At 33.8% G+C, this 10,696-nt stretch overlaps 1 protein-coding gene across 3 annotated transcripts in view; it reads left to right on the top strand.

Annotated features, from left to right (window-relative positions):
• Nucleotides 1-800: 800 nt before the first annotated feature.
• The window catches only part of plxnb1b (plexin b1b), a 104,540-nt gene continuing 94,644 nt past the window's right edge, over nucleotides 801-10,696 (top strand). For all 3 annotated transcript variants that reach the window (XR_012407913.1, XM_003198785.7, XM_005166242.6), the window contains exon 1: nucleotides 801-1,120. The gene's annotated coding sequence lies outside the window, so the exon portion shown is untranslated. The remainder of the gene's footprint in view (nucleotides 1,121-10,696) is intronic.

Raw genomic sequence — 10,696 nt, 5'->3', positions numbered from 1 at the left:
TTCTTAGGAGGGCAACATGGTGGCTTAGTGGTTGGCACAGTCGCCTCACAGCAAGAAGCTCGCTGGTTAGAGTCCCGGCTGGGTCAGTTGGTATTTCTGTGTGGAGTTTGCATGTTCTCCCATGTTTGTGTGGGTTCCCTCCGGGTTTTCCAGTTTTCCCCTCAGTCCAAAGATATACGCTATTGGGGAATTAAACAAACTTAAAAAAACGAAGACCAAAATGAATGAATGAATGAATGATTTATTCTTAGATCAGACACTGACTGATGCTTCGATGTTCTCCTACCTTTGAACAAAAAGCGTTTTGTTTTTACCTTTAACTACAAAAGGGTTACTAAAACACAGGATTTCCCACAAAAAGGATTTATAAGCAACTGAATAATTAGCCTGACTAATGTAAAAAATATAAAAAGTTTACTTCTGACTTTTTAAAAAAATTTATGAACGTAACATTTAGCAGGAAATAATAATGTAGCAAATTACTGACTGGAAAATAAGAACAAACAAACAAACAAACAAACAAACAAACAAACAAACAAACAAACAAACAAACAAACAAACAAACAAACAAACATTTGGCTTAGGCATTGAAGCTTGGGATAAAAGTATTTTAGAAAAATCTAAGCAATTTGCAGGCAAGCATAAAGGATGACTGGGGCCAAGCTTCGCAAAAAAATTGACAAAAGAATAAAAAGTTAGTAAGATGGCGTCATCGTATCTGACCAATGAGAAACTACTTCCGGGTCGCCTCTCTTGGAACCAAAGGCTTTCGTTGGTGTCTCTTCTAGTGATTCATTTCCACACAAAACCTTTTCACTTTGAAAAGCGGCTGTAACGCGTTTATGCCGACTGTGAAAACGGCCAGAGAATAGCAAAGCATTCATTTTTAAATGGATATAATTTTTAACTACAACCCAAGCTACAGACCTGTGTGATAAAAAGCGTAATGTAAAAATAAACAATATTACTATTTTGTTATTTTAATTTGTAAATATATATTTTTACTGTAAACCGAGTAGATCACGCAGTGGACATTGTGGTGGTCAGCGTGCGAATTTGCGTCGTTTCTAAGTTGGATAAACTTTTTATCAAAACAGAAGGAGAGCACCGTGGACACAAGGTGAGTCAAACGTGCGTTGTAATAATGGTTATATAAATGTTTTATTCACACATACTTATGTTGTCAGTTTCACACGCAGAGGAGCTTAAAATTCAACATTTTGTCTATATTCAAGCGAAGGTAATTTGCGTTAGAATGAGTTGTTCCGGTTGTGAACGAGCTTTAAACAAAGTAGCTTTGGACTACACGGGACCCCCACGAGATTCTTTGGGGACTTTAAATCCGGCACATTTTAACTTTATCCAAATTGAATCAACTTATTTTAATACTTTTTTTATAAGAGCTTGATTTTGTTTTCCGAAGTTTGTCTTGGTCTGTTTATCATAACCGATCCGTTTGGGTCTTTTCGGTGGTTGCTAGCTCAACAGATCTATACCTGTTTCTATTAATTTAAAAAGCATAACAGATTAGTTGTTGTCCTGCTAGAGAGCTTGCGCCATCCAATGCCACTACTCTTGCTAACCACAGGGCTCTTCATTGCCCTTTTTACATATCGCAAAGATTTATAGATGGCTCTACAGGTGTTTGCAGACTGCTCTATTTCATTTACTGTTTTGATTTTTGAACTGAGATGATAGGCAGGGTTGGCCAATAACGGGACAGTTCTGTGAGTAGTGACTGAAAATTAACACATAAATCTGTTAACTATAGAGTATATTCATGTGGACCACATATTGTCGTGCTTTTAATTTGTCTTGTTGGACAGATCTGTCTCTTTCCACGTCCATTAAAAAGGGAACGGACAAGAAATTTTATTTTATTTCATATTTTCACATTTATGAGGAAAAAAAAGTGTCATTATGGATGTGACATCTCTCCGTTATGGATGTGACAGATTGTGTAACTTTGGTAAATCAAAGAGAATAGTTTGAAAACATTGACAGATGCATTTTTGAGTATTTTTAAAGCACTGTAAAATACTTGCTTACATAAAAAACCCAGAAACGGTTTCCGTATTTTGGTGAAAACCTAATTTTTTTTCATGGCAAGGTTGACATTTGCACGGAATTGCCAATATATATATATATAATGTGTGTGTGTGTGTGTGTGTGTATGTGTATATATATGTATATATATATGTTTATTAAGTTTTTGCTTTTATAATAAAATAACCTCCTTGCAAAATGATAATACAATGACAACAGTTAAACAACAACAAACAAACATGAAGGTACAATTCAGCTCAAATACTCAAATGGGGCTTACAGCTGCACATATACATACATTAGAGTTCAGTAGGTCTGGAATTAATAATCAGAAATGGGGCAGAAAGAATAGAATAGAATCAATATTAAAATCAACATATGCCAGGAAAGGTTCCCAAATTTTTTGAAAACTTCACTTTTATCATGTACAATACAGGTCAGATAATCTAATGACACATATTCAAGAAAAGCTCGATGCCACATCCTAACAGAGGGAGCCTTCTCTGAGATTCATTGTAAAAGGATACATTTTCTTGAATTAAAAAAGCCTCATTTTGTACTTTTCAAGACTTACAGGGAAGAATAATATTCTTTAAGTAGTCCTATTTCGGTTTCATATTTGAGAAAGATTTACAGCTTTAAAACAATATGAGGATGAGTAAATAATGACAGAACTTTTATTCTTGCATTGGTAAACTATTTTCAGTTTTGGAATGGGCCTTAGGAATATACCAAATAAAGGGTGACAAATGTTCTCAACTGGAGTTCTCTGATCAAGTGAATTCTCCTAGAGCAGGGGTGTCCACACTCGGTCCTGGAGGGCCACTGTCCTGCAAAGTTCCAACCCCAATCAGACACTAATCAAGCTCTCACTAGGCTTTCTAGTATCCTCCATGCAGGTGTGTTGAGCCCAGTTTGAGCTAAAATCTGCAGGACACCGGCCCCCTGGACTGAGTTTGGACACCCCTGTCCTAGAGGAAAGTATAGACCCCATCCCAACTTGACACACAGGTTTTATATTAGACAGTGAAACTTAAAAATTCACTCACTCTTGGGTAGGGCCAGACAGAATATGTGAACATTTTTTGGCTATTTCTGCAGAGAATTTTGTAAAAAAAAAAAAAAAAACTGCAGATTTATGCAGAACTATTTTGGGAGTATCATAACTAAAAACTTAATATATGAAATAAAAAAGAATAGCTTTTAAACTTTTATTTAATGTTTACAGTGCAAATCCAATTAGATCCACTTATTTGGTAAAAAAGCTGTTTCTCATATACTAAAAGACAGAAAGTATGACTTTACAAATTGTATCATAAATAAATCAAATTAACACTTTAACATTAGTCAATAATAATACTGAAATTAATAAAAAAACTGAATAAATATACATTTGCACACATTTACACAAGTAAATAAATTGACTCAATGATGGGCTAAAAATCTGAATGGATTTCTGCGAGCTCAGATATCATGTTGGCCTGCTCATAGGTTATTTTATTATTGTTAACATTTTTCACATTTTTCTTCTGTCCTTATAATATTTAATCTATATGCCAGTACATGATTTGGTAAAATTGTGACTCTTAAGATGCTGGTCATCACAAATCTTGATAACAATATATGTCACTGTATAGTACCATTTCTCCTAAATGAATCAATTAATATTTGATATGTTTTGACCACATGTGAAGGAGCATTTCATTTTTACAATTTAAAGTGTTTACTCAGAAATGTACATTCACATTCATATGTGATCATATTTCTCACTTTAAATTATACCTTCAGGGCAAATCTTTAAAATAAAATGCAAAATGTAAAGTTGTACCTTCAAGATCGCAAATTTCTCATGATGGCATGTAATATAGCGCTCATAGGAAATGTATTTTGTGACACCACAAAATAAACTATAAAGCATAATGTGAAACAATAGACTTTTTAGTTTGTCCATATGATATATATCATCATATTGCACAGCTGTACATGCTTGAAGTCATTTTTATTTCCACAACTCAAAATCCAGTCTCCCGCTTCTTAATAGTAGGCCCGTGATTAGAAAGCTTTCATACATTTTGTGTTGATATTTTAATCCGTAAGGCATGCAAGTACTTTTAAATGTATTTTGAGCACATACTTTTTTGCAGTTCATCACTTTTTCTGTGTCACAAGTAAATCTCATTCCATAATGAAAAGTTTAGAGCACAATAAGAAGGGATTATATGTACGCAACACATATTCTAGTTTACAATCTTTTCCTTTAGGGTTTTAAATTCAATCCAGTACTCTCATCTAACAGACACCGGATAGGGAGTTCCACACCATAATCACGAATGAAACAACAGCAAAATGCAATACTTGTTTTAAACACAGCTTTATGAACAGATTGTGCATAATAATGGAAACACAATTGTAAGATCATGGAGAATGTTTAACTGAACTGACTGTCATACACTGTAAAAATGCTGGGTTCCACACAATTGATTTGTGTTGGGACAACATGAAGGAATCAAGTTAACTTAGTAGTTTTACTAATTTAAGTGGATTTATTTAACAAATTTGTCACCCCGAAAAACTCGAAATTTGTGATGTTTCAGCTTATTTGAATAAATAGTTTGAACAAACGGCTAACATATTTTGAGTGTAGACAGGACATGCTGTTTAAATAACCTAATGTCTTCAGAAGATCTGAAATTTGACATGAACACATTTATGGTGTGCTTTAATTTCTTTATTTATGGTGTCTTAATTTTGCATCACCATAACATTAAAATGGATGGATTTTCAAAGGTTGCGGTGACCTTTGTCCAAGATAAGATCGCTATATTAAAATTGTATAATGTGGTGATTGATGATTGTGTTGTGTTCTCAATCCAGAAAAGTTTAGGCTTATTTCTTTTCCCTCAGGATAGTTACAGCTAAATATTTATAATCAGAGTTGCTGGATTCTGTTTCTGAATCAGTTTAATGACTGGCTACAGTTACAGTTCATGTTGGCTTGTGAAGACCTTGTTTAATACTCACATGGGCCATGTAAATCGACAGCATTATTATGGAGATATGGCTCTAGTCAAAAGTTAGTCCTGTCTCTTCCTTTTGCTTTCTGAAAGATCATGCTTAGAGGATCAGCACACTTTCCCAAGCCAAAAGAGTCCATCCACATTTCTCTAGACCATTTTGAGGGACGTAAACAATAATGGTTCTGATGCATTTCCTGTTTTACACTCTACTTTTCCATAGCTTCTGAGAGTCCAAAAAGTTCTCCATATTGATAAATAATGTTACGATAGCTGTTATAACAGCAAGTTGTGATTAAATCGCCTCTTGTTACAGATATAAAATAGTTTGACAACAAGCAGGAAATGTTCATGGGCCAGTGTCATCATCACATAGAAACAGTCTATATTATCAAAATTGGGCAAAAGTTTTTTATTTTGTAGATGGGCCGTCAGTACAGTGCTGGATTGGCTGTCCTACAGATGATATAAAGGTTGTCTGTTGCCACCCCAGGGTGATCATTTTAATGTAGTGTGTGCTCCTGCATAAACATTCATTTTTCTCTGTACACAAAAATGTGATCTGCACACAGCACACCGGCAATGGCGTCATCTTTTAACACATAAGACACGGATACAGTGACAACCAAAAGTAACATCAAGCATAAGCTTTTAGTCATCAAATGACAAACAGGAAAGCAAACTGACACAAACTTCAATCACCAAGTTTCAATTAAGGCAGCAGCAGTGTAAACAGGCACAGTAAATCAAATTCATCATTTGTCAATCTTATAATAGCCTCTAATTTGAAACCTTTTACAAGGTTGTTCAAAAATCAATCAAGAATGAAATCAGTCACAATTAATTATTATTGTATTTGTATTAATTTTAGTTTTTTTCTTTCTGTTTTTTACAATATATTTGTATTGCTAAAGTGTTTTTTTTCTGCCAATAAGTGTTTCATTATAACTAGTTGACATGAAATTGAGAAGTGATGTATTTTAAATTTAACCGTCTGTTCTACAAAATAATCATTTTCCATCACACATGTTGATTTATTTTAGAACTCTTTATTTCCCATACCACTTTTTGATGAACCGATTATATAACTATAGAATGCTAAAGAAAAAAAAACTTTTCAGAAAACCTTGCTAGCTGTCATTTAGTTCCAATTTAACAAGATTTATTTACAATTGCATACAAGACTTTTATAATAATAATACTTAAAGCTTTTTATGAATATAAGCTGAAGAATAAATAAGCTGAAGTGGCTTCATGAAGGGATATGTTCGGGAAGATTTTTATTTTGTGCTAAATTAGTTTACGTGTATAAATAGCTCTCACTAGGTTAGTAGGTTATATTTTATTGATTTTATTTGTGTCGGTCTGCTGCATCTGCTATGGTGCACTCAGAGCCATGAAGATCCTTCTATATAGCTGTGTTTGCACTGAACATGTTTTGTCACACAGTGTTGATATTTACGATACCTAGTAATGAACAGTTTTATGGATGGGTCCTTCAATTTAACTGGAAATAACATTTCTAACATGAGATCAGTAACAATTTCTTCCTTATGCACGTGGTGTGTGTACAGCAGCTCAAGTTGTATATATCGTCTCTATACACTGGTGTGTGAACTGGTTGAAATGTGGGTGTCTCACAGTGAATACATAAAACTTGAGAGCCCTGAAGGTTATTAAAAGTAGAAAAACACCTAATTAATTGTCATAGCACTTAATACATTCACATAGGTTTGGACGTAAGGCTATTTGGAAACAACCTGATGTGAGATTATTAATTGTTTTATTTCAGAATAGTTATGTTTGATGTTGTCATCTTGTTTTAATTTTGATTCTCATGATCTGGCCTGGGGCCCAACAAACTCACGGACCATTCCTGTAGGGCTGGATGATCAATCAGAATGATATCGCAAGCATGATTAAACAAATTTGCAATTTTCATGCACATCTTGTCAGGGAAGCATGGTTCTGTGATCACTTGTAAATTTCCTCTGCAGGCCAGAGGGTGCTTTCGCATAGAAACCTAGGAAATCCCCAGCAGTTGCTGAATAACCCGAAGATTTAGCTGCTTCAAAGAGTTAAACTGAAAATAGGTGAAACTCAATAGACCGTTCCATTGTAAGAGCAGCACCCAGTAGCAGTACTCCCTACACTTTTGCCAGTTTAGAGTGAAAGCCGTTCTTTGTATTACCATTGATTAATATAGACTTACATTGATTTAGACATACAATTAGAATATGAAGTAGACAGGTTTAATTAAATTCAGAGAAATAAACGGAGATGTTGGACAAGAAATACATAACTTGAAAAATTCTAATCTGGCTATTATTAGTGAACTATGACTATGTAGTAAATGCTTCTCCATCTGAGGGCACGTGATGGAGATTTACTAGAACTGGCAGTACTGAAAAATGCACATGAAAATTTCCTTTAGGACTTCTAATTGGTCAGTCATACTACCCTGTCTCCATTCACAGGCAAATGTGAGACTAGTCTCAGTACACTCACTGAAGTCAAGCCCTCAAGTCATGTTTCTGTGGCTATATGTTTCCATCACAGGCCAAATTTCAAAAACGAACACTCTTAAAGGTACAGTGGGAGATCTGGGAGAATGCTAGCTTTAGCCTTATAGTATTAACAATGAACATCCCTCCCTACATACAAACTGCTGTCCAAAGCCACCCCTTCTGAAGTCATGAATGCACACTGAATAGACAGCTATAGACAACATTATAATACTACATCACCCGTCATTCACATTTAAAACACTGCAATTCCAAACTTAAAAATCTAAAAAAATTATTATAAATTGTAAAATTTTCTTTGTTTGTTTTGTTTTTATAAAAAATTTAAATATAATTTATTTAAAAATATATATTTTTGAAAAAAGCGCTTATATCTAGCACATTTTTGGTTGTGTTTCAAGCAAAATTTGTCAGTGTCACTATGTAATAATTTTTCTTGCATTCAAGAATTTGCATGATGGCAATGTACTTGGCCCATGTCATTTGTAATGTCCGACGTGAGCGATGAAATTGTTTTAATTCTGACTGGACCGGTTTGGCACGGAATGGATCAGAACAAGCTAACAGTATCGTTCGACCCAATAGTGGAAAAGCGGCTCAGTTAAGCTAATTTGTGCTACATAATCTGCATAAGCTTTGCATGACTAAAATGTTTTTATAACATTCATACGTGATGTTCATGTGTGTACAAAAATTGTCATAATCTATTGCCCAAATATGTTGAATTGCTTGCTGTAAGCTAAGTAAATTAATAGGTCTGTCACAATAATCAATATATAGACTTATGACCGCAATAATTTTTGGTGATGCTTATATATATCCCATACATAAAAACCAATTGACCTTTCGCTAAGCCACACCCAAAAACCGCCACCCACCAATCGTGACTTAACAACCGTTGCTACGCGCAGGGGCTCTGTCAAGCTTTCGAGTGAGGGAAATAGGCCATAGTGTTGTGCATATGGATTGTGCAAATCTGACACCTGGTATCCTAAAAGTTTGGACGGGATGGTGGAATTTTTTTCAAAACCAAAAACTCAAGAGGAGAAATACCAGCGTGGATCAAGCTCTGTGAGGTGCAAGTCGTTTATTAAATAAGGAAAAGATTCACGCAGTTTTTCCTACCACAGCAAACAATTTTAAAGGTACCTTTGGCAAACTGGAAAAGCACTAATTTTTCCTTGTTGATGTGAAAGGCTAGAATGTTTATGAATCATGCAACTTATGCCCAGGAAAAAGGGTATCTTTGCATCAGAGACAAGTATTTCTAATCTAATGAAGCATCTCACGTCGTCACATGCTGCCAAAAAAATAGTGGCTAAAAATGCAGGTGATAACATGAGCTCTGCTACCAAATGAGGAGAGAAAGCCACGACATAGGAGCAACTAAACTTTGTATTTTTTTCTCCAAAGCAAACACTTACCATTTAGACAAAATTTAACAAAATAATATTTAATATCTATAAGTTCTAAACCATATGTTGTGTTGTATTGTGCAACTATAGTAATGATAATATTAAAATGATATGTTGAATTATTGCTGGTTGTCTCTCACATTGTCCCACAAAATTAAAATAGCATAAATTAGTGTACAATGTTTTATATTTATTTTACAGTCATTTGACGAATTCGATTTTTTGAAAGTAACACAATAGTTACTTTCCCTGGTAATTAGTTACTTTTATAATAATGTAACTCAGTTACTAACTCAGTTACTACTTGTGAGAAGTAGCTAGTAACTATAACTAATTACTTTTTTAAAGGAATGTGCTCAACACTGGTTGCTATAGAATCGGATATCATCCTACTCTTTTAAAGTCTAAAGTAAATGGCAAAGCTCTGTAAATGGTAAAATAAAAAGTGTCCACAGTCCACTGTCAGATTATTTGTTTTGATGATGTGCCTTATGTCTGTCTGTCGTTTAGCTGGTTTTCATGCTGTGGAAGTTAACTATCATGTTTGGAACACACCATTTTTTTGGAACACACCAGATTTTTTTTACATTTATTGAAAGTCTATGTAACATTTTCAAGCTTAATGCTTTAAGTCCGATAAAAGAATTCCAGATGAAACAAGTGGTCTTCTGAGGAATTTGCCTTTTACAATAGCTTAATGAACTTGTAATGTGGCAGAGTTTTAGTTTTAGTTTTAACGAATCTTTCAGGTTTCGTTAAAAATATCCTCATTTACTGTTTCATTTCAAAGATTGAAAGTTTTGAACAACCTTAATCAGAATCAGAATGAGCTTTATTCGCCAAGTTTGAGCAAAAACACAAGGAATATTTTGGTGTTTTTTTTTTTAGGAGCCCAGGGTATAAACATGCATATCAACACAATAACACAGAATGACATTTAAATAAGTGGAAAACACATATTGTTAACAGATGTGATATTGTCATTTTTAGGTGACGTAAGCATTTAATATAGACTATGGTTTGTAATGAAGCATAATTTATGTCATATAAAGAATTAAAAAGTCTTGGGTGTTTAATTTTGGTTTACATCTTATGCCAATAGGAATAGGGCACTCTGAGTAATAACTACAGCCAGACAGAATGTGCAGACATTTTTTGCTATTTCTGCTGAGACTTTTGTAATAATATGCAGATTTATGCTAAATTAATATAACAAAATACTAATATGTAAAAAAAACTTATGAAAAACTTAATCATAGCTTTTGAACTTTTATTTAATGTTTACCATGCAAATCAATCTAGATCCACTTATTTGGTAAACAAAGCAAGTCTATCATATAACTTACAGTTAAAGTCAGAATTATTAGCCCCCCTGAATTATTATTCCCCCTGTTTTTTCCCCCCAATTTCTGTTTAACGGAGAAAATATTTTTGTAAACACATTTCTGAACATAATAGTTTTAATAACTCATTTCTAATAACTGATTAATTTCATCTTTGCCATGATGACTGTAAATAATATTTTACTTGATATTTTTCAAGACACTTTTATACAGCTTAAAGTGGCATTTAAATGCTTAACTAGGTTAATTAGGTTATAGGCAGGTAAAGCTAATTTTGCAAGTTATTGTATAACGATGGTTTGTTCTGTAGACTATCGGAAAAAATACATAGCTTAAAGGGGCTAATAATTTTG

This window comes from Danio rerio, chromosome 6, assembly GCF_049306965.1.
Source record: "Danio rerio strain Tuebingen ecotype United States chromosome 6, GRCz12tu, whole genome shotgun sequence".
Taxonomy (NCBI): Eukaryota; Metazoa; Chordata; class Actinopteri; order Cypriniformes; family Danionidae; genus Danio; species Danio rerio.
This window is presented reverse-complemented; position numbering and strand designations above follow the sequence as displayed.